Raw genomic sequence first — 24,635 nt, 5'->3', positions numbered from 1 at the left:
TTCGCCATGCACTTTCGGTCAGTTACGAGGGGCAAGCTCGATGCTTGTAGCAGGAACGGGCGCCTAAGAGCTGCGCTTCCAAAAAATAATTTGAGGCCTGCTCAGGCAATTGAAGAAGAAAAATCGGAATTCGCAGTAGATATGCTGGGAGGCGGAAGAAAATAAGGGAAGTAGAAAAGGCGGCGTGAAAAGCGCTTTCCTTAATATGTGCGGGGTTGGTATATGAGTTCCTTGGGATACTGAGCGTCACCCGAATGAAAAAAAAATGACTGTTGAGGAGCGTAACCTAATTACCCTAAAGCATTCATGACAAGTACAGACGCGAAAGAAACATTTGTGATTACCGGCGTTAACGAAGAGATTAAAAGGCATATTACGCCCAAAGATAGCTTACACGGAGCGCATGTCGAGGACGCTAATTTTCTGGAGCGAAGCGAATGCCCTCAAGAGCTCTTGCCAATGGACACATCATGAAGACAGCACAAAATAAAAATAAACGGTATCTCGGTAGCAAGCGTTTCACTTTCGAGACAACGTGATGCCCGCTCCCAGAGTCGCCTGTTCTTCTGAATTGACGCGGACAGATTGCTTCTCGCTGTCAACAGCAGACGCCTCAATCCGCGAGTGTTATACGTTGACTAAGAGGCACAAAATGATCAATCTTTTTCGGGCCGCATCGGCGCTTCTTTTGTAAATATCTTTTGATGATTTCCACACCCCGGAATAGTTTGATTCACGCATCCCGCCGGCTTCGTCCGCAATCTTCAGAGGGATGCGACAACACGCACCAGCAGACAGAAAAGAAGCGGGAATAAAGAACAATGCCCACAGACTGTTCTTCTGCACACGAAAACAGGAATACGGGTTCGTATAGAAGAAAGAGCAAATGAAGGTAGAGAATGGAAAAACAGGAAAGAACGACAGCCAGGAACACCTACATTAAGTGTACACAAGAATAAACATATCGAGAAGATACTATAGGAAAGGAAGAGGGAATGAAAGAAGCAAGAAAGAGGAAGAACGGAAGCAAATGAAGGGGAATCTAGAGAGAGAAAGAAGAAAGACTATTTTTTGAGCTTTTTTGAAGAGAATCAGCGAGCCCCGCTCTCACCAATATCAAAGCCGCGGTGGAGGCGGCGGCTCAAACGCTTGCGGGAAAATGCGGCGCCAAGCGAAGGCGTGCTGCCGGACAATCCTCCATCGTTAATTATATCACCGCTGGCGCCACCCGCGCAAACAGCAGCGACGGTGAGAAGAGAAGGTGATGACAAAGGAACGGAGGCCAGCGGCGAGTGAATGAGAAAAAAGCGTGTGCGTATAGAGAGAAGGCGGAGGAGGGCGATGGTGGCTCTCAACAAGAGAACAGAGTTGAAAGAGAATAGAACGCGTTAGGCTGAAACCTGCGGCATCAAGAAAAGACGAACCACAATAGCGTAACACACACACAAAAAAACGAATACATGTCACTTTGGGTGTGCAAGGAAGTGCAAGGCAAATTTATAATATAGGAAGGTGCAAAGACAGCGAACAATAGCGACGGGGCCACGAAAAACACATAAAGACATTCTGGTGCGCACAAGGAAAACGGCGACCAGAAAATGCGCATCGTCGGATATAAAGACTCTATATAGACCGTTTTGGTTGTCACTTCTTTTTTTTTCCAGTGCCAATAGAATAAGCTCAGCCCTAGCTGGCGTTCGCAAATTTGGAATCAAAATGTTCATTTGAGGGCACCGAGGGTCGGAAGAAGCAGGAAAGAAAAAATATCACAGCACCGCAATTGCCGCAATATGAGAGCAGTCATAAGGAAAAAAAGATAAAGCAAAACAATGACTCGAAGAAGATGTACGCGATATAAAGGATCAAAAAAGAACGGAACGTACTTCGACTCCCGCTCGAAAGACCCAGCATTCCTTGATGAAAGTCCGTCTGAGCGACTAATGCTTCAAAGGCAAATAAAAGGAAAGCGCACTGCATTATTCCACTGAGAGCGACCATATCTATGTCTCGCCCTATTTCCTTTATTTCGTTGTTTTTCTTTTTCGGCGAGCCCTTGTCCACGTATAGCTTAAGCAGAACTTGGTTTTGACGCAGTCAAACTATTTTTCTGATGTTGCATCACTTTCTTTTTATCAAGGACACGCTCTCACTTTTCCCTTACCCTCATCACTGACCCTAGTGTGTTTCTAGCTATCTTTTCAATTCACTTTTTGCATCCTGGAACTTGGTGCGTTATAGAACTTATCATTCCATTCATGCACACGCCGTTTCATCGGACTTTTGCCACTTCATTTCCTTTGCCACTTTCGTCTTTCTTTTTAAAGAAACCTTCTTACACCCATATATAATTCGTCGATATTTCTTTTCTTTGAAGTGAGAGTGAGAACATTCTGCGCTGCTGGTCGCTAAGTGACCAGTCTGGAAAGCCGCGCACGAATCATCGCTAAAGGGAAGGGAGACTCTCCCCGAGCAAGTCGGAAGAAAATGCGAGATTCTCAAGCGTGAATTCATATTCAAGGGGAAACGTAAATAAAGAAATAAAAAGCAGTATAAAAGAGAAGAGCTTTATGGACGAGCAGTTGCGAACGACTGAGCAATGGGGCGTTAAATTTAGATTTTCTTTTTTGTCGAGCATTTCGCCGTCTGAAACAGAAGACAAGTGTCAAACAATGCTTGTCGTTTCTGCACATCGGGATGACTGCACGCAGCTTCCAGTACTAGTGCTCGAAGTGCTCCTTTAAATTACTTTAGAGACTCCCGACAGAATATCCACGTGGCCCGCGTTTGCCGATCAAATTTATACCCATTAGACGGTGCCAAAATGCATGATGTAACCGGAAGCTCGTACGGAAACGTCAAAGTGGCGTCTCACCTCCGGGATTTTGTTTTTGCGCAGTTTTATGGTTTACCAATCACCCTCCTACTATCAGGGAGACCATTTGTCTATGTCACTTCTGTAATTTACTCATACAGGCTTCCTCTATAGTTTCTACTTGAAAACTTCGTTGTTAGAGAAACTTGTGCTTTGTACTCAATCTAGTCTATAATGGAGCGAAATCACCGCATGAACCATTGAGCTTAAATACGGCTGCGTCTGTAGCAGCTAAATGGCGCCTAAATTCCCATTGGCCGCGACGCCACGTCACGAGCATGCCTCGCGCGCTCATGACGCTGCTCGCCGCAATACCGTACTCGGGCACTACGTACTGCTACGGAGTCTGAAGCATCTACACCGTCGGCGGCCACAGCCTCAGCAGTAGCGAAACGTGAACATGAACGCTAGTACACTGGAGACGAAGTAAAGGAGCGGAAGAACGCAGAAACACGAGGGAAGAGGCAGGCAGCTAAATCCGCCATCGTTGTCGACTCTACCGCTACACGGCGGGCGGAAAGCGCCTTAAGCAGACATCACTTGAAGCACAAAACTGGAAGGACCACTCAGCGGCGCTCAATCGAACAGTATTGCTTTCGAATCCACATCTCATAAGAAGTGATTACGTATCCTCGGAATATATTATGTTACGCAATATATATAAGCATTGATTCTGTTTTTCCAGTCACCAACGAAAAACTAGCGAGATATGCTTCCGCATATAGTGCCTGCAAGGCATGCAGAGAACAGAATTAATTGTATTTCCGCTTATCAATGTGAGTTGCGAATGATATTTTACAAAGCAATAAGAGCCTATTCTTATGTTAAAGCGGCAGCTAGTAGCCTCCTTATTGTAGACTCTCGTCATAGCTATGCAGTGTATGTTACGCGTAAGTTCACGCCGTGCGGGCATCGCGGCACGCAAGTGGGTATGTCACGTGGTATTTTTTGTATTTCCGCGGCCCCCCCATCCGCAGTAAGCCGATAAACACTACTACTTAATAGATAATGTTATAAACTGTCTAATCGGACAATTTCCAAAGCGCTCTAGAACTTTCTCATTGGGACTTTTTGCCTAGCTTCGTTGCTTCAGAAGTTGGTTAATTAATATTCACTAGTTATCTAACTAAGCAAAATACAAAAGATAGCGTGACACACTGCATACAAAAGTGAGCAACATGCATTTAGCCATGTCGTCTTAGACTGCATCGGCATATCTTTAAACTCTGGCCAAAGTTAGCTGAAGCACCCTGTATATATGCATCCATATTGTACGCAAGCATGTAATGCACCTGCAAGGACTCAGCTGCTTAAATGAATAAAATAAACCATTTTATTTTCTGGAAAGTCTTTCCGTCTAAGACAAAGCTAGGGTCTAAATATCATTGCTGAGAAAGGTATCCTTGTACCGCCTCTATACTTATATCCCAGCTGTGTAGCACTTACGATGACGCCTCTCCTGAAATTCGCTAAAGAAAAATAAAGATCTGCATAACGAGCGTACTTGAAGCCCCGATGCCATCAACGGTTACCTTAAGGTAATCGCCGAAGCGATCCTTCAAAAGCAGCTAATCTTCCATGAACACGCTTCGCGACGTTCGCGAGAAGCGGCGGCTCTTTAGAAACTGCTTTAAATGATGCTTTCCTCTCTCGACCTGCGGGAGGGTGCTTAGGAAGCATAACCCGTAGCAAAAAGAAAAGAAAGGGGGGATTCGAAGATTTCGAAACAAAAGAAGGCAATTCTAAAAACAATAAATAATAGAAGAAGGAAACCTGAACAACGGCAATCTAGGATGAACGGCGTAGGCGGTGGCGGACCACGCGGGACATCGAACGCCATCTTCGGGTGGGTGCGTGAAGCGCTCAGCGCCGACCCCTTCCCTGTTTTTCTTCCCCTTTTCTCTCCAATTCTCTCCCTTGACCGCGCTTTCTGCTACCTTCGTTCATCTCTCTCTCTCTCTCTCTCTCTTTACCGAGCGCCTGGAGCCGGGAGAGGCTGCCTTGCCTGCCTCCACCACGACCGCTCAGTGGGAGCAGTGCGGTGAAGCCATTCGCACGGTTCACACACGCTCGCGCGCTCTCCCCGTTGTCGGCAGTGGTGCTTCTCCTTGGGGCAGCCCGACGGAGCGCTCCCGCTTGTCTGCTCTGCCGCCTCCGTCGTTTAAAGGCGTCGCGGCGGCATCGTCTCTGTTTGCCGATATACACTTTCTCGGCTTCTTGCTTTTTTTTTTCTTCTTTCGGTCGTTCCGGCTCCGCCACGCTCTTCCTTTCTCCCTGAAGCGGAAATTTCCGGCCCGAGAAACGGTTGCCGCCGAGTTGGCGAGTGACGACGTCTTGACGCCACCCACGCCACCAACGCCGCCTTCGTGTCGCCAGCTTCGTTCGAGCGATTCCCCCTGCTGTCGTCTTTGTTGTTCTTGCTACCCCAGCTTTCCCGGAGCTCTGTCTCTTCTCGCCAGTCTGTCGTGTCGCTGACTGAGAAGTTGAGCGAAGAGTAGTGTGCCGTCTTTTAAATCGCCGTTTTGTCGGTGGCTTGGCCAGTTTGGTCGACTTTTGCTGTGCTTGTGGATGAGAAGAGGTGACCACTGACAGCCCTCAGAAGCCCAACTAAGCATCCCTAATTACTGTGACTTTCTTTTCTTTTTCCGCCCGAAGCAAACGCGTGTGTCTGAGTGAAAACACCTCGCGACAGCACCGTGGGACGTTAAACTCATTTAACCCCCCGTGTGAACCAGAAATTGATTTTGCGGAGCCAAGTGTTGGCTTCTTCTTTGCTGTTTCGATCCTTAAACGACTGACGTTTTTGCCACTTCCGGGTGACTTGTATCAACCGGACAAGTGATCACTCGATGATGTTGACAGTTTCGTTCGTGCCGCATGATCCACGCCAAAGGATTTTCAGACGCGCTGACCTTTGTGTGTGTACTGCAGTGTGACGCTGCTCTCCACTCCCGTGGATACATTTCCGTCTGGATTCGGTGGAATTCGTGCCCCGTGAAACGCCACCCTATCGACCAGTAAATCAACGCCCAGTATTTTTTTTTTCGGGGTAGTATTACTTGAGCGGTTATCCAAACTGCGTGGTTTGTGTCGAGAGTTACGGCGCAGAGCAACTGCTCCTGCAATTTTATCCACCTGGTGCAGTGACTTCGAAAATAGAAGTACCTGTGTTCGGGAATACGCCACGGATTATAAACAACTTTAAGTACGGTCGGTGAACATTGTCCTTATTTTTGCGAGCAATTGCTGTGTTGTGAAGAGTGTAGTGGTTTCCAATGGATTCTCTTCTGCTCACAAATAAGAACTAGTGCGAAAGAAGACAATATCGCACACTGCTTCGGAACAGACTGACGTCGTTTTAAGGGTGATGACGCTTCCTAGAGGAATTGTGCACTGTGCCCCCACTTGAAGGAACGATACGCAACACAGAAGGATTGTCCCGGTTGGAAATTCAACGTGAGGATTGAGACATCGCAGAACTGGCTCATCAGGTCACAACCAGGTCGTTTTTACAACAGGATAATTGCAAAGGTAAGAAAAAGTAAAAGCATGCCATCAAACAAACAATTTCTAAAGGAGTCACTATGTATATATTTGTTGTTAAATCTCTTTTCCGGTGGTTTGGAAAAAAACAACAAAACAAAATGTCATTCTACTGATGAAACTTGTACAGTGATCTCCGTTTTGCAACCTTTTTCAAGTGACATACGAGCTGAAACGTTCGTCAATAGCGCCTGTCTAGTCCGAAGTATGCTGAACTTTACTGGAAACGTCCACAATCACAATACGAGAACCATCCTTTTTAAAATTTTCCAAACCTCAATTATGTCAAAAGGGAAATTTTTGACTGAAAAGAACATAATAAAGAACATTGACGGGAATAAACCTATCATTTTTTTTAAAAAGGCAGGCACACCAACCACTGAGCAGAGTGTTTAATATGATAGAACAAATATTGAAAGCACCAAAACCCCAATCATCGTCGTAAAAACGTCATCCGATGCACTGTCAGGATATAATTTACCCCTTTTTCAGCAAGCCATAGAAGTATTTAGGTGTCTTATAGTTCGCCAGTGCGTTGGTACTGCAACAGTGTTGCGTGATTTGAAGAACATGATTTCTTAAAGGGTATCAGAAGGTACTATGCTACGTTAAAACTTTTGCTTCTTACGGAACTGTGGGAAGTATAACAAGAAGTGTCAACTAGGAAACTTATCTCGCAAACGTTCACTTCGCGTAACGGTGAGGGCTCTTTGGTCTCGTTCGTAAAGACAAATGTCAAGTCTAGGATCCTGCACGCAGAGTTTTAAAAAATCAGGCACCATGTATATGGTTACTTCGTGCTTCTGTTATAGGCAACATTATTTTATAACTTAAATATCTGATAAGTGTTACCCAGCCTTCATTCCCTGTAAATTCAGTAATACGTCTTAATACACCTTTTTTCTCTCATTTTATGATCAGCATCGGAAAAGAATGCTAAACAAAAAGAAATTTCGATGTCGAAAAAAGAAGAAGGAAAGCTTGACGCACAGACAATGTTATGAGCTACAAGGAACCCTTAGGGCGACGTTTTCAAATTTGAAAGGAGTTCGCTGGGTCATGTGGCTTCAGCGTCCAGAAAAAAAAACGAAAACAGAGTACGTTTGTTGGTTTCGACATCGGAGTACCACAGCTGAAGCACACAAGAGCGGAAGCGGAAAAGAACTCCACTAAAATGATGCCCTAAACGAAAGGCCGTATGTTGCTGACAAGTTGAAGACGTCTTCTGAAAGAGTTAAGGGCCTTACGTCTTTATTTCTTTTTTCTCGGAAACACGATCATGACAAACAAAATACGAGGTAGATATTCTTGGTTGATATTACAAAAGAAAAAGAAAGCTGGTAAGAATATAATGTTTTCGGCAAAACAAATGCATCAAGAAAGAAATCAAGATAGTTTTTTTATGCGCAGCAATCGCAACTTATTTACAATATCACTTTTTGCGAAGAACCTTCGCTTTGTGACACAAATACGCATTACCCTGCACACATTCAGAGAATGGGGCTTTAGACCCACGGTAAATAGTAAATGATTTCGTCTGGACAGGAAGATTGGTTGCAGCTGAACACTCTTTTTCAGTCATCCATGTTCATGCCGGTCACCTTGAAATGTAGTGAATGCGATGTGCTTTCTTTGTTTACTAAGAAGGGCGAAATGGTGGCATTATACTGCGAATATCACACAAGAATTTAGTATCTTCAGCTATCAGGCACCATGAATGAGCGTACACGTGCGTTCTTCTCACATAGCAAAAGGTTATTATCGTTTACACCTTAGCGATAGGTTGAACAAGAAGAAAGAAAAACAAAAGACTGCTTGAATAATACTTTCGAGGTCATTGATTTCTTGTTTTGATAGAGGGAAGCCCGAAAACGAAACTTTATTTGGATACGATGTTATAAAGGCAACTCAGGACGTGGGGCTTCCAAGTAGAATAAAAAGTTGACGCAATTGATAAAAAGGGCACATACAACTTGTATAGGTACTAATAAAACTAATACCATTTGGGATGATACAAGTATATACACATTTGCCGATGCCTATATGTATAAAAAATGTCCCAATGATATGGCCCAATAATTCTTATTGCATCAACAAGCCAGAGCTTTGCGCGTCGATGGTCTCAACATCTGTGCTCATGCAGCGCATATTTTTGAGCCCAACTGGTAAGAACTCGCGTGTTTCGGTGATGAAGTCTCCTGTCGCGTTGAACCTACGAGTCATGTTTATGATAGTCGTGGTAATTGGACATTGTCAGTTCTGACGACAGATCGAAGCATTGCTGTATTTCGGTACCACTTCATGACTTCGCCTGCGATTCATTTGCTTGAATACGTATGTCGCTCACATTCGGCTGCGCAAGGTTACTACATGAATTCGGTTACAACTTGTGTTGCAATTTAGCGCAAATGTTACACAAGAACAAGCATGGCCTTCAGTCCCGAAAAAACAATGTTCTCAAAAGTAAACGAAACATGTAGGATCACAAATCAATGAAACGTGACCGGAAATTCAAAAATTGCTTTGTTGCACAGCAGTGCGTCCTAACAGAAAAGTCAGCTTTACAGAAAAAATAAGCGCCGTTGTGTGGGAGGGTGCAGGTGATCTGAAACCGGCGGAGGCCAATAGGGGCACCTGGAAGATTGATGGCGTAAGCGTAGGGAAACAAAGTGAAAAGATCAGGAATTCATGCTATAAACGTGTAAAGCCTAATCTTGCTTAGCAAGAACCCGACATTTTGTCGGCGTAGAAGCACCAAAAAGCCTAAAATAACGTACTTGGTGGCCCCAGCTAGCACACAGTTTCAAAAGGGTACGGCAAAAATTCATCCATCTACTCATACACCCATCATTCACGATGAACGTGACGGCTGGCAAGAAATATCATTTTGCTTTTGTAATAGCACGTGCTGCTGCTGCTTATCTTAGGGTATGTAGGGTGCATACGTTGCTATCAGAAATATGGAATACTGATTCTGTAATATATATGTAATCCAGGTATGAAGACTTTGTTTTGTAGTAAACCTAAGCTGCTTATCTTAGGGTATGTAGGGTGCATGCGTCGCTATCGGAAATATGGAATACTGATTCTGTAATATATATGTAATCCAGGTATGAAGACTTTGTTTTGTAGTAAACCTAAGCTGCTTATCTTAGGGTATGTAGGGTGCATGCGTCGCTATCGGAAATATGGAGTACTGATTCTGAAATATATATGTAATGCAGGTATGAAGACTTTGTTTTGTAGTAAACCTAAGCTGGTTATCTTAGGGTATGTAGGGTGCATGCGTCGCTATCGGAAATATGGAATACTGATTCTGTAATATATATGTAATCCAGGTATGAAGACTTTGTTTTGTAGTAAACCTAAGCTGCTTATCTTAGGGTATGTAGGGTGCATACGTTGCTATCAGAAATATGGAATACTGATTCTGTAATATATATGTAATCCAGGTATGAAGACTTTGTTTTGTAGTAAACCTAAGCTGCTTATCTTAGGGTATGTAGGGTGCATGCGTCGCTATCGGAAATATGGAATACTGATTCTGTAATATATATGTAATCCAGGTATGAAGACTTTGTTTTGTAGTAAACCTAAGCTGCTTATCTTAGGGTATGTAGGGTGCATGCGTCGCTATCGGAAATATGGAGTACTGATTCTGAAATATATATGTAATGCAGGTATGAAGACTTTGTTTTGTAGTAAACCTAAGCTGGTTATCTTAGGGTATGTAGGGTGCATGCGTCGCTATCGGAAATATGGAATACTGATTCTGTAATATATATGTAATCCAGGTATGAAGACTTTGTTTTGTAGTAAACCTAAGCTGCTTATCTTAGGGTATGTAGGGTGCATGCGTCGCTATCGGAAATATGGAATACTGATTCTGAAATATATATGTAATCCAGGTATGAAGACTTTGTTTTGTAGTAAACCTAAGCTGCTTATCTGAGGGTATGTAGGGTGCATGCGTCGCTATCGGAAATATGGAATACTGATTCTGAAATATATATGTATTCCAGTATGAAGACTTTGTTTTGTAGTAAACCTAACCGGAAAATATTCACCAGAATACGACCAGCCACGCTCTGCACTAAACTACGACCACAGCTCGTATCATCTTTAAAATATTCTAGAAAACACACTGGTTTCACATAATCGCGTACATTCCCACAGCGCCTTGCTATCGCTGTGTTCATAAAAAGCTATTTTTAATCGATGACTCTGAAAATGTAAATCATACAACATATCCAAATAAGCGTACCAGGCTGTATTAGAATTATGAGCAACAATTTTAATTTTTAGAAAAACGTTCTCTGCTTGTTATCAGTTTACTTTGAACGTAAAATATATTTTTTGTGGCGCCAGAAGGCCCCTACAATTGAAAACCGTACGACGGCAGAAAGCACTGTGCAAGCCTAACACCTGTGACCTAATACCATGACGGCATCTGAAACGTACTCGTCCTGATGCAGTCAAGTATATGAACTTAAAATAAAGTTTATGTAAAGGAACACTGAGATCCATTTCCCACACATGAGATTAGTACCTGTGACAGCCACAAGTAATTGAAATCGCCTGCCGTTGCAACGCGAAAGTAAGCGTAATTCATCATGAGAAAAGCTATGTTAACCTACTACGAGCTTACGATGTAACAACAACGTAAAGGTAAAGAGAAAAGTGAGTGAAAAGGAAACAAGGTGCCCTCACTATCAGTGAAATGTGTATTCGTGAGTCTACTTGTATTTTGTATATCAGCAAAAGCGCCAGCTTGACCTAAACAAAAGAGGACTCAATAAATCTCTTCCATGCGACTGTCAGGAAAGCAGCAGTCGTATATTACATAAGCTATTCGTAATATTTAGCCATTATACCTGCTTTAAGATTTTAATAGGCTCTGGTGTAACGATTCTTGTTATAATATTTTTCTAGAAAGAATTTGACCTAACAAATTTATCTTTTTCTTTCAGAACCGTGATTATCAGCAATGCTATAATCTCGGAGAAATTTCTGCGGCTATGAAGGGAAAGCCTAGGGGGACGGGGCTTCTGAACACGTGTTACCGCGTCAAGTAGTCCTCCAGCCATTGACAGTGCTTTTCGTTGCTCCGAACAGACGCAGAAAAGAAGCAGCTTCCACGTGCGACGGTTTCGCGTTTGCCCAGACGCGGAAGGGAAAGCCGCAAAATACGTAAAGCTTTCTTTTTTTCATTCAGTGGTGTGCTTTCTCCGATTTAACTTCTGCTAATAGCGGGTGTACGTTTTGTCTTCCCCAGCTTAAACTAACGTGAATGAAAGCTCGGCACTCTTTTCTGAAGCGCTCTCACTTGTGCGTGCTTTGTGCCCGTGGCTTTCTCTTCATAGCCACGGAAAGTTGTCTGCGAGTGCAACTACCAAATTTATTCACTTTCTGCCGCTGAGCAATATAGTTGGCCCCGATATTTTCCAAACGTGCATTCGTCTCATCCCCATGAGTGTAGGCCTCTGCCGCTCTATTTCTGGAGTGGTAGAGGCCTGCCTTAAGTGCAAAAAATAGGGTTTCGAAGAATTCCGTCGCTATATTTGACACCAAGTTGATTGGGAACATAGACATCGGTGGAACAACATGTCGCTTAAAGGAAATTGAGTTTTTAGCTGTTCACGAGGAAAAAAGCATTTTATTCATTTCGAAAAGATCGAGTGGCGATTTTTTTTTCTTAGTCCCCACTGATTTTTTGTTGTCCAGATGCACCTGATGTATTATTTCCACTTCACTGATAAGAATTGCACCCGAGAACATTAAATCGAACACTTCCGCATCTGCCATTGAGTCGGCTGTAGCGAACGAAAACAGAGTTTTAATGGGACGCTCGACGCGAACTGAAAGAAGTTGTGACCTCTCTGTGTCTATAAAACAAATTATGTGATGGTTTACGATAGGTATAACACAGTCTTACTTATTCTCTCTCTCTCTCTCTCTCTCTCTCTCTCTCTATATATATATATATATATATATATATATATATATATATATATATATATATATATATATATGTGTGTGTGTGTGTGTGTGTGTGTGTGTGTGTGTGTGTGTGTGTGTGTGTGTGTGTGTGTGTGTGTGTGCATGCATGCATGCGTGCGTGTGTGTGTGTGTGTGTGTGTGTGTGTGTGTGTGTGTGTGTGTGTGTGTGTGTGTGTGTGCGTGTGTGTGTGTGTGCGTGTGTGTGTGCGCGCGCGCGCGCGCGTGTGTGTGTGTGTGTGTGTGTGTGTGTGTGTACATACAACACTGAGCACAGGTTCATGATCTTTCTTTTTTTCACCACATTCTGAGCCTGCAGGGAATGGTATGCTGCACAGAGTAGGACTGCGGCAATCCTTGTATACATGAAAGGGACAGAAAGTCCAATTGACATCTTTTGCGTGAGAGCTCTGCTTCCAGCGTGGACACGCACATATCCCATTATGCTTTCTTTCGTGAATGTTGGGTACGCACAAAAGCACTGCGTAATGCGCTGTTCTGTAGCATTATCTTGTTAATATTTCTTGATTAAAGGCGGCATACAGTTTGTAAACAGGGATAAGATGCCTCATAAAGGCACCTCATTGCTGTTTACTAACTTCATGCCACAGTGCGCTATTCTATCTGCCAGCACCTTTCTTTTGATTAAAACGCGCATTGGTGAGGCGTAACTGCCTGGTTTCAACGGTTACATCTAGATGACGGTGTCCGTGCTCTACAGCAACAGCAATCCGAGTAAGCAATACTGCAGGTTATGTTACATGAGAACCAACACTTTTGGCGAAGTTTTATTTTTCGGAAAACACTAATTCCCCGGCAACAACCCTGTATCGTACGAAGCGACATCCAAGGCGAGAGGTATCACACCGGCGACCTGGGCATTCGGATGTTGTGACAAGGCACTCGAGAAAAAAGAAAAGCAGAAGAAAACTTGCACAGACGGTGGCGCCACCTTTCTTTCCTTCTAGGAGTTATTGTAAGAAACTTCACAGCAGGTGGCAAGGGCCAACTGCATTTGCTTTTCAGCGTTTTTATTTTGTTCCAATCGCACTGTTATTTATTCTCGTTGAACAGTAACCATACCTACTTTGAATTATGGTTCTAAGACTCCCGCTTTTCTTTAATACTGAATTCTACGAAAATTGCGATTCCAAGATCAAGAAGGCATACTGAGCACGTCTTCTTCTAGTTCGCGGTATTCCTACAAAATATCTCGATATCAGCGGGCTTCGTTCGTTAAAAGAAATTCGAAGGAAGGCGATCAAAATAAAAAAAAAGAATTATGAACTGACTCGGCTCCTAAGAATCAGTACCAAGATACAGATGGCACACGCCCACGTGCGTTGATGATCCCCATCCAACGGTTTTGCATATCCACCAACCACGACGTTCTTCGGCCTCGCTGGCGCTCAAGTTGAACGGACTACGCGCGCATTTCGCAAGGCTTTCCAGAATCACGCGCCATTGACGCAAGAGCGCTGGCTGCAATCATCTTCGCGCCAGCGTCTTGCCGTTCTTTATTTCATATCCGTTCGTAAGGCTTCTCGCATTCGCGAAATGGTCGCAAAGAGCGGGCATTTTGCGATTCGAAGGCGAGATAAAAAATGCTTGAATGATCGGGAGAAAGGAGTCATTTTCAGTGCGGAGTCCTAGGATGAGTTTACTTAGCTCTTTCTTTTTTTTCCCATTCAGCAATTGCATGATTAAGCTTCGTTTTTTTTTACTGAACATTTTACGTGAACTCAGCTTTGACAGTGCGCAAAGTTAGTTTATGAAATCAATCAAACGAACTATCCTGTAGCTGGCAGTCTTGGATAGAGAAAAAAAAAGGTATTGCTTCATTTTTTTGCAGGGTGAGATTTAGAATAGCACTGTACCCACTTTAAGACGAAGAATTTCAATACTGTTTGCGAAAGAAATCTTTCAGCGACGTCGCAAAAATGGCAGCGGCCGTGTCACTGGAATGCGATTGACAAGATTCCATTGCTGCAAGGATCAGAGTGTTGCTACTCTTCGTCCATCGAGTCTCGTAAAAAATAAAGGGAGCAAAATAAACTGCTAGCCATAACCGAGACACAGCGGAAAATTGAGAAACACAATCTTAGTGTGTTAACGTGCCCAGCCTCGCAATCTATCGAATTTCTTTGCCGCGCCACGACATGGGGCGTAGGCCTAGTTCGCAGCGAAGTGCCTTCCTTATTTTCCGAAATCTTGCCTCCGAAAGAAGAAAGAAGAAGCTGAACAGCGCCATAGACGATTCGCAAATGCAGGTGTTCAGAGGGTTCAGAGGGCAGGGAAAAGAGGGTTATGTGCCGGAAAATTCCGAGAAAAAACTTGAGTTCTGATTCTCGACTGTCCCAAAAAATTTTAAAAAAGAAACTCACAGTGAGAGCAGTAATCGTGAGGTCATTAATGCAAAGTAGTTCCATTAATGAGCACGAAATCATCAAGTTCAGGCTCTCACATTATATCCCTTCTATTCCTTTGGGCGAAAACGTAAAGGGCCTGGGTGCTTGCTCCCTAATTTTCCAAACTGCGCGACCGTAATAGACGCGCAGGAACAAAATGAAACGTACAGGGGCCTCTGAAAAATAAGGAAAGCCTAGCATAGATTATCTTTGCATGCGGCCCCCATTTCGCTACTACGCACTGTCTATGCAAACACACTTTACTGCGGTACTTATACCAAGGGAACGCGGAAGCCTCTTGCAGCACGGAATGCAAATGACCTCATTTGCGGATGAGGATTTCACTGGAATGAACCCCGATACTTCAATTTTTTTTTACTGACGTGGTAATTGAGCGTCATTAGAAATTCTGTATGATTCAACTGTTATCGCATCAAAGCAAGATAATATCCAATTCTTTTTTTTTCTTGTTCACGTGTGTGCCATTTTCAAGACATTACATGACCACGTTTTACTTACTGAACTCGTCTTGATGACAGCACCAGCTGAACATATTTTCTTTCGGTTTGTAAAATTGGAATGCCGAAAAAAATTACGAATCGCAGACGAGATCGGGCACATCAGCCAGATTCAGTTCGTCGTTCACTTTCATGTTTCTGCGGAACACCACACATCAAGCCAAAATTCCCGAGACCTCCAGCTGGCCGATTGCTTTGTTTTGCAATTCGTACTGATATTTTGGTGAGCTGATCTGAGCTAATAATTTGCATTTCGCTTAGTTAGCGTTTCATTCGGGTCTGTATTTTAATAATAAAGGCAAGAAATGGGAAGAGAAAGAGGCGGCATTGTGCGATTTTTGTCATGAAGAAGCTAAAAATTGTGAATCTCTTGAAACAACAAAAGCAAATGGCTTCGTCTTGAGGAGGAACTTTTGCCATTGAACTGAAATTGCATGCTCGTCTTTCTGCCGGGAATTGACCTCTGTTGGCAAAAAAAGACTCAGACGGAAATGAATGTTGCGATAGCTTACCTTTGTCGGCACCAAGCCAAATAATTTTTTTTTCACTTCTTCTAGACACACTACTTGTAGTTCGACAATACTGTTGAGAACTAGATTGCAATTCAGTTCTTAGGCCCGTTATGACTTTCGCGGATGTACATCTAATTACGAAATGCGCAATTTTGCAGAGAATAACGCTCAACGCAATTCATTAAAAGAACTCTAGCGAGATTCACAAACATATGTATTCCGCGTTGATCATAAGAGGCTACGTAACGTACATAGCGGGAAACAAGGGGACCCGTGGAAGCTGGGCAAACACATCGCAAGCAACACACTGTATCACATTGCGCTCATGTTAGGCATGCTGCAGGTTGCATATGGCTTGAGATAAGTGAATTTTAGGAGGCAGTTGACCATCCATGGCGCATTCAGCAGGACTACGTCTCCCACCACTGGGTGACGTTGACACGCTAGCTGTCTGTCTAACGCGGTCGCACTCCATGCCTTCATCACGTAAGTCATTGTTAGTTCCTTTCTTTTGAAGAAGCCAACTCAGTGCTGGCCAAGTGTTATCATAGACTGTAGGAACTCAAAGTGTGCAATCCATGCCGCGTACACAGGTGAATAAGAAGGCGGCAAAAATAACTATTTCTTGTTTCATTACGGCGTCGCCTTCAAATAGCTTCGCTACCCGTATTGCTGTGCGTGGTACTATGACCGATGTTCAAATATTTCGACGAGGACTCGATCAGAAATAATTTTGCCGGCACACTCACTATTGCTGTCTAAGCAGAGCGCCAGACTTATATTCAACCATTCAGCAGCACATCTACTTTGTTCGGATACTCGAAACAGCATTTGCGAAGAAGCCTTCTACGCTTTATTGCAGACGTTATCGCAGCCACCTGAGAAGACAGTGACGCTCGCCCGGTTGGCAAACACTTTATTAATGATCACAGTGGTACTCAGACTTGTACCCATTGAAAGGAATACACTTACAGAACAAGAACACCGAGACAGGGGCGGTAAAAATTTCTTAATGCAACCGCATCGGTCTCAAACGCTCCCGGGATACTCGCTGTCGTCGCACCGATTAATTTAATTTCTTTTTGCCCCGCTCTGAATACTTTTGTCTCTTTCATCTGGCAGCCCGTCCTGCCTGCTTCTACTGCTAAATTTACGATACGGTTCCGAAGAAGCCCGCAGACAGGATGTGTCGTAGGTTATTTACGAGAATTATCCGGAAGCAGCGGCTTCCCGTCGAGTTGAAGCGCCGGAACGGATTTGCACGTCGCCACTCGGGCACGGATTAGTTCTTGCGTATCGCGCCGCGCTGGCGCTGAAACTGCGCGCAGTGTCAGAACGGTGCAGCAGACGTCGTTAAATATAGAGCGACGTTGAGTCTCGTCCAGATTGTTACGAGGTACGGTGAATGGTGAGAAAAGAGGGGAAACAGCGGTGAAAATTGTTACTGTATAAGTGCTGGTAGGCATTTATGCACTAGGTGTAATGACCAAAAGAAAAACGACAAGAATGGCTTACCAGGACGTGAATTTGCGGGAAATTACACTTTAGAAATGGTCTGTCCTGGGTAATGTTCAATTTTTTGGTAGCGAAGGCTATTAGGGTTTCATTTCGGTGCTCCGTAGACTACACAATTGTATATCAGTGGTTTATTTTCGGCTTGAAGCAAAGGGGAAATAGTCTTCATATTTTAGCTGCAATTTTGACGGTGTTGATAAAGGTAGCGTTGACACAACCGAACGCTAGACGGACTGGCAATTTTTTTTCTAGGATTTGCTTTGTTGACTACACAGTGTACGTTAGGCATCTCAGGTTCTTTTTGTATTTTGATTTTACTTGGTGACCATCTAGGGCCAAGTAAGATTGCAATGAGATGCAACTCGCAAGTATTAAATATACAGTGCAGAAATTGAATTCCGACTGCTCTCTTGGAGCATTCGCGTCGGTGACAAAGCTCTAAATTTATATAGTCCTCAACAAGAAGTTTCAAAATGCGCACTGCCTTTTGTTTCGCAATAGGCTTTCGCCGCTCGGTAGTTTGGACCGCATGAGTCCATGCTAGAGCTAGTCACCAGTATTTCTCCATTTTTTCCAGCGTGTGCTTCTTATAATCATGGTGCTATATGCAGGACCATACTTAGCTCTATAATTGAAAAATTGACTGTGTAAAGTAAAATACACATTTTCCAAGGTAGATTATGTACGAGAAAAACATTCTCTTTATATTTGCATACAATCATGAAGGATTACACGACGTCTCAATTTCCATTTTCGTGTGATATTTTGTAGCTGTTCGCTCGCACAATGACGTGAACAAACAAATACACAATCAAAGTTAACATAGGCGAAGCTGAATATGTGAATTAAAAGCTGAGAACTGAAGGAAAATGCCCCCATAAGCGTGAAGAAGCTGTAGAATGTAAGAAATATTAAATTTCCAGGACAAAAGGTTTTCTAGGTAACAACGAAAGCAGCAACAGTAGCCGGTGAAATTGAATCCCCGCTAATGTGGGAAAAAAAAAACTGAAGCTCCGATGGAGGATCCATTAATCTAGCTGACGGTGACCCTAATTGCAACGATGAATTCTGGCGTAAGGCGGAAGTTATGGGAGATAATGACGCTGAGAAAGAAGAAAACGTTACAGCGCTCGTTTTCCCGACAGCCGACAAAGCGGAGAAAATATTAGATTAAAACAATTTCCTGGAGCGATATGCAGATCGCTTCCAGCCATATTTATAACACGAACATCATACGCCTGAGCGATTCTTACGTGCCGATCTGACACTGCATGGACGCATATGCATCAGAGGTTTAAAGTTGTAATCGATTTTAGATATCTGGCGAAAATTATGCTGTGCCAAATATTTCGTAAGTATGCTCGGCGATGCGGTCCCCTGTTGTGCGTGTTATTCAGGAAGACAACGTACCGTTAAATCAGATTGAATCAGCTCGAACCGGTTTTTTTTTTTTTACATTGTGGAAGTCAAAAGCACAGGTGAGAAGCCGAACAAAAGAAATAGACACGCCATCCCAGCCTTGCTAAAGTTGATTGCCAACGAAGCGGCTGAAAACCACCATTAGAACTTCTCAGGGAGGCATGCAATGCTTTGTTACCTTAGAGTAATGGGTAATAATGGTAATTTTGACAGCACGCCACCGCCCATATTGGTGCTGCAGCAACATTAAAATCAGTTACTAGGATGGTATTTTTTTGTACGAAAGGCTGCGGACGTCACTCCCACGTCGCAAGCTGCCGTCAATGCGGCAGCCTGCGCAACAGTAATCTCATCAATGCGCAACGTGCTTCGCATTGTTACCTGGAAAACCTCATCATCAATTATGTGCTTGGGGTGCTCGTTTCGTGTTTGTTCTTTAATAAAGCGTACGCTGTTCTGTACGTAATATGCCTGATGCCAAATAATTTCTGCACTGTTCGTCTCACGTTGCTGACGCTCCATGCCTATACCTACGCTTGAGGCCTCTACGAGAGGCTAACAGCTTCGTTGCAAAATGGCTTCCCGGTTCCTGTGTCCCGACCAAACCCCCTGTTCGAATGCTGTATGTCATCAGTATCTAAAATGAAAGAAATTGGGTGGTTTTACGTGTCCAAACCACGGTCTGATTATGATGCAAGTCGCATCATGTGAGGATTAATCATGAACTCTTAGGCCTCTCTCCACGCACCTATGCACTCATAGGGCACATTGGGCCATTTCCGGTGGCAGCTATCTATCTACGTATCTGTCTATGTAGTTAACGCTTTCACCGCCTATCTGGGTCACTGGGTAGTCCATGGTAGAATGGGTAGCGCAATGAGCTGCTGGGCTGAGAGAACATGGTTCGAAACCAGCGATCCGGCCAACTTGGGTCTCTTGGCATGGCACAATATGTGTATCTATGTGCTGCTCTTCAACGAACCTTCTTCACGCCGACGAGGGTCACGGTAAATGCGGGACTTCAGTTGCTATGTCGCACGGGATATGTACTGGTCTTCAGCGAATCTCTTGCATGCCGACTTTTGAGCACTTCGTATGTGCCACTCGGTTTGTGCTGCCTAACAATGAACGTCTCCGATAGCACCTTGCGTCACTATGTGCCAGTAGGCGTGTGCGGCTTTTCAATGAACGTTCTTGACGTCAACCTGGGTAACCGCGTACATGCCGCCATAGAGGGGAAAAGGAAAATCCTTGTTGCTTCTGCGACACGTCAAGCAATGAAACCTACGCCCGGCGTGGACTTTACATATGTGCCGCTGTCTGTTCAATGGGAGGCGCGGGAGAGGCTGCATTTATACCAGCTATCTCGCGTTGCGCGATTTAAACATAACTTTGAAAGTGCCTTGAAGTTCCCCCGCGTCGGCGGGAATTGAACCCACTTCACACGGCTTCCTCAAGGACCGCTGCGGGACACTTTGACAAGCTGCGCCTGAAGTGCACCGGCTTTGAGGCTATGCGGCGCTTTTCGTTTAACGCCGTTCCCGCCAACGCTTTAGCGAGCCCCGCTAGGAGTGCGTTGGGTATGTGCTGCTCTTCAGTGATATCCTCGCCAACTTGGGTCAACGAGTGCGTGCAAGTGAGGGCTCGGCCAAAGAGCCAAATATTTTCAGCGTTCGCAAGCAGTTCATGCGCCACGCTTTTCGTCTTGGCGCCTCCTTGCGGGCTTGTCGAAGTGCAACTGGATGTCACAGCACTTTCCACAAAATAACCGCGATAGATGATCCCAGCTGCTTCGTGACGTCTTTATCATCGTCCGCTCGCACTCGTGCGCAAAGCATTTTTGGTGGCCATGCACAGGCTTCGCGGCGGTGCCTCTAGATAGCGCGGAGCGTTCATAGGGAACAACTAGAGAGGAGTAACACTGTAGGACACGCCTCGTACATAGCACGTTTGGTCAGTGGGATTGCGTTTTTTTTTCTTTATTTCTTCAGTACTAAGCGCATTACCGTCACCACTCACCATGAGATGCATAGCGCCGAAGTGTCTTGCGCTTCTGCCCCCATGAGAACCCGGCAGCCGCGGCTGGGATCGAGCCTTCGACCTCTCGTCGAGCAGCCCGGCGCTGCAGCCACGAAGCTACAGTTGCGGGTATTACGTATCCTCAACTCCATTTGTGACTTGATTTCTTTATAATTGAGCAAACGATATTTCAAAGGCGGTATAAAATAGGAAAAGGAGCTAACCATGCACTTCTAATTTCGAGAGTTTGTTAAAAGGTTCATTCAGGAAACACTTCAATTGCTTGGAAGATTTCCTGGGCACTGAAGACTCCTCTGGGATGTCTTTTCGTCGTTAAATGCTAATTTTATTTTATTTATGAGTTTTTTTAGTTATTCTGTTTGTTTTTATTGTACATTAAAACAACTTTGTGGTTTGGGAGTCCGAAATTAGCGTGGCCGAGACGCGCTTGGTTTTCGTGCGGAGGAGCAAGACGCAGTGTGTGCAGAATGAAGAGAACGTTTAATTGGTTAACGCGTTATGTCAACATCAAAATCAGCGCATGGTAACACGGCACAAAGACGTAGAATGTGCAGATTGAACAAGTGCTGCAGCGAAGAGTAATTTTCATTTCGAAAACTTCACTTAATGAAGGCACACGCGCATGCACGCATAACGCGCGCACGTACGCACGCATGCACTCACACATGCACTCAGGCACACACGCATGCGCACACAAAAACAAGAGGACCGCCGTGCCCCAATATTTGGTATTATTTAGCAAAACGAAAAAAGAGGAACATATTATTTCCGTTTGAAAGTCATCTCGTCACAGATTTTTCTGATCTTCTGAAAATGTGACTACGCGCTCGTTTAGCATGACAGATAGTTGGCTGATGCATGGTTCTTTTGGTTTTGCAATATAAGATGCAACCGCTGTTTGTATGATTAGCTTATTGCTATGACTAGAAATTATTTTAGTACCCCTGCAAAGCGGCAAGCTACCACATGTTAAAAAAAACGATATTTTATGAATCCTACTCCGTAGCGACTTTTTATGTTCCGATATTGATCACAGCTGCCACTCTGGTCAATGCGCAATTTACGCCATGACTGACGCAAACAGTAAACAGCGGGCGTTCTACATTTAGCAAAGGTGGGCAAATGCGTAAGCCTGCTCGCGAGTTGATTCTCCTTCGCCGACTGTGTGAGCTGAAGTTTGGCTCATGCTCTACCGAGCTCGTTTGCCGCAGAAGGTCGTACCGGTTACACGCATTCTTTAAGTTATCAGCTACCTCGTGCGCATGCGTCATCGACACGCATTTGTTTTCGTTTCCTTAAATATTGTTTATCAAAGCGCTGTGTCCCGAAACCATTGAGCACGCAAGGAACCAATTTCTTTTTTTGCTCGGATCCGTGCGAGACCAACTCCTCATGCTTTACACTTCCGAACATTACGAAGCGCTTTTGGACAAGTTCAATTTTTTTTTCGGACAAGCTTGTCTAGAATCCGCGCACCGACAGAAAAAGGTTATGCCACTTGTGTATAACTCGCCCAACTCTCACCATTATTGTCATTCACGTATATTAAATTCCAGTACTTTCGACGCAGCCGATGCAGTAGCTTTCACGGTATTGCGACTGCTATAAACGAGGGCCCGATTTATTTCCGGAATAAACTTATTTTATTCGTAAGGTTGCATTTACAATTGCGATGTGGGAGCCGTGGTCTCACAATGGCCATTCCGTATGTGGCTCTGATATACCGAGGGCATGATGTTTCTGTCGACGCTATATCATAGACGATTGCCCATACACAAATGTAAAAAAAAAGGACAGAGAAAACGCGGAAAAAGAAAGCTGGCCCGAGAAGATTGATCGCGGGTAATATAGGGCAGATGAGAGAGAGCCATAAATACAACCCTGCACTTCGGGCAATTTGCCTGGAGGCCAATATGCGCATCACCCCATTTTACATCCCTCCATGCTTCTTTGCGAGGATATGGAGTCATAAGGGCCGCTGCGCTCAGGGTATAAAAACGCATTAGATACTGATGACCGAGAACTTTTCATATGCGAAGACATTCTACGTAGGCCGTTTTTCATGTGACTGGAATTTGCTATCTCTTGAACTTGGACGCTTCTTGAAATGCTCCTCATTTGTCAAAACGATGCACTGGGTTTATTTTCCTTTTTTTTTCTTTTATACAGATGCTACCTTCTTCGCGCAAGAATTATAGTAAGTAGGTACAAATGATAACAGTTCAGCAAAGTACCTTTAGGTAAAACCGTCGCGTTTTTTACGTTAGAGCGCATGGTAGTGCTAAGAAACATTAGGATGTGTAGCATATCCTGATTCATAGATGTTGATCTCTGTTCCACATTCGCTTGCTCGTTATAGCTGACTTTTTATGTCGTGGTTTATTTTTCGATTAAGTTATCATTTCTGCGCCACTAGATTTCTTGTATTACAACTTCGATATAGTTCCTAGTTTTTACAAATGCTCCATTACCTAGGCCCCATGCTTTTTTGAGGGCAGACATAAAAAATGCAGAAGAGGAACGAAATTTGTTGAACGCAGTATAAAGGTGATTGCAGAATGAAAATGTTTTATCCGAATGGGCTAAATGTCTTCGAAATCGACCTGTTTATTTTTATAGAGGGGCCTGATGATTAACGTACTTTGTGCACACACTGTGAAAAAAAGTAGAGAGAAAAATGAATTTCAGCATGGCCTAAGCGTTTTTTCTAACAAAATAGTGTGTGCCGAACAGCGTCGGCTCCCAGCTTGAGTTTTAAAACAAATCTGAGCAAATATAGATTCATAAGTGTTCAACTTTAGGTGCGTGAACTTAAGAGGTGTACAGTTACGGAGGAGTGAGAAAAAAAATTGAAAAATAGGTTAGGTCTCCGCGGCAAATCCGTACGGGCGTTTCAGGAGAGGCTTGTAGAACTTGAGCAGTGTGGAGAATCAGTGCGACTTCTCGATGAGGCATGCAATGAATCAAAAACAAGGCAAGTACTTGCAATAACTTAACTGCAGCCTCTCCCCCTTCCCCTGCCAAGCTCTTGCAGTAAGATTGTGACAATAAAGAGGTAATTAAAAGGAACCCCACTTCTCGAAGCGCAAGTTAAGCTGCATCCTGTTAAAAGACAAAAAGATATTACTCCTTCTGAATATTGAAATTACGTAACTTCCTACACAAATGGTGAGGAAAGAAGAGGTGGAAGCACTTCACGAAGTTGAACCAACCTTTCTCAAAACAAAAACGAAAATTAGGCAGATTCAACGCACTCGTCGGAATATATGTAAGGAAAAGTTTCCTTGGAGCGCCTGAGGAACTGCCATAATATAACTAAATAAAACCAGTGCGATGTCCCTTACTTCCGCCCAATGCAACTTGTAATCTATCGCAATGTTTTTTAAATCTGCTTTACGGGTCTGAGCATCTGTGTTATGCAATGTGTATATTTACACAATACAATGCATAATTGTTCCCGAACTGCAATTACGAATATACGTGGATGCGCAGTGGGACAAATGGACGCAGTGATGCCATGGGACCCAAGGCGATGTTTCATCCTTGTCAATGGACTAATAGTGAGAATAGGCTACGTAAGGACAAGCATGACCCAGGCAAAGGTAACCCCGCCTTACATACAAGAAAAATATCCAAGGCCACTATACACATATGTCGGGTGCCTTTGATATTTGCTACTGTTGTCTGGAAATGGTCGTTTGTTATTTTCTCCGGCATTTCGTTGTCCAATGCCAATCGATGCGGGTCACGGAAACAGTATGAGCCCAGCATGGTATTTGTGTAACTTTTCAAGACTGATTAATATTTATGG

The 24,635-nt window shown here is 43.9% G+C and overlaps 1 protein-coding gene across 1 annotated transcript in view; it reads left to right on the top strand.

Moving 5' to 3' along the window:
* The first annotated feature begins 5,425 nt into the window (after positions 1 to 5,425).
* The window catches only part of LOC142587932 (maltase A2-like), a 74,435-nt gene continuing 55,225 nt past the window's right edge, over positions 5,426 to 24,635 (top strand). Inside the window, exon 1 of the mRNA XM_075699309.1 lies at positions 5,426 to 6,403. The gene's annotated coding sequence lies outside the window, so the exon portion shown is untranslated. The remainder of the gene's footprint in view (positions 6,404 to 24,635) is intronic.

The sequence above is a fragment of the Dermacentor variabilis genome, chromosome 7 (genome assembly GCF_050947875.1).
Source record: "Dermacentor variabilis isolate Ectoservices chromosome 7, ASM5094787v1, whole genome shotgun sequence".
NCBI classification, from domain to species: Eukaryota; Metazoa; Arthropoda; class Arachnida; order Ixodida; family Ixodidae; genus Dermacentor; species Dermacentor variabilis.
This window is presented reverse-complemented; position numbering and strand designations above follow the sequence as displayed.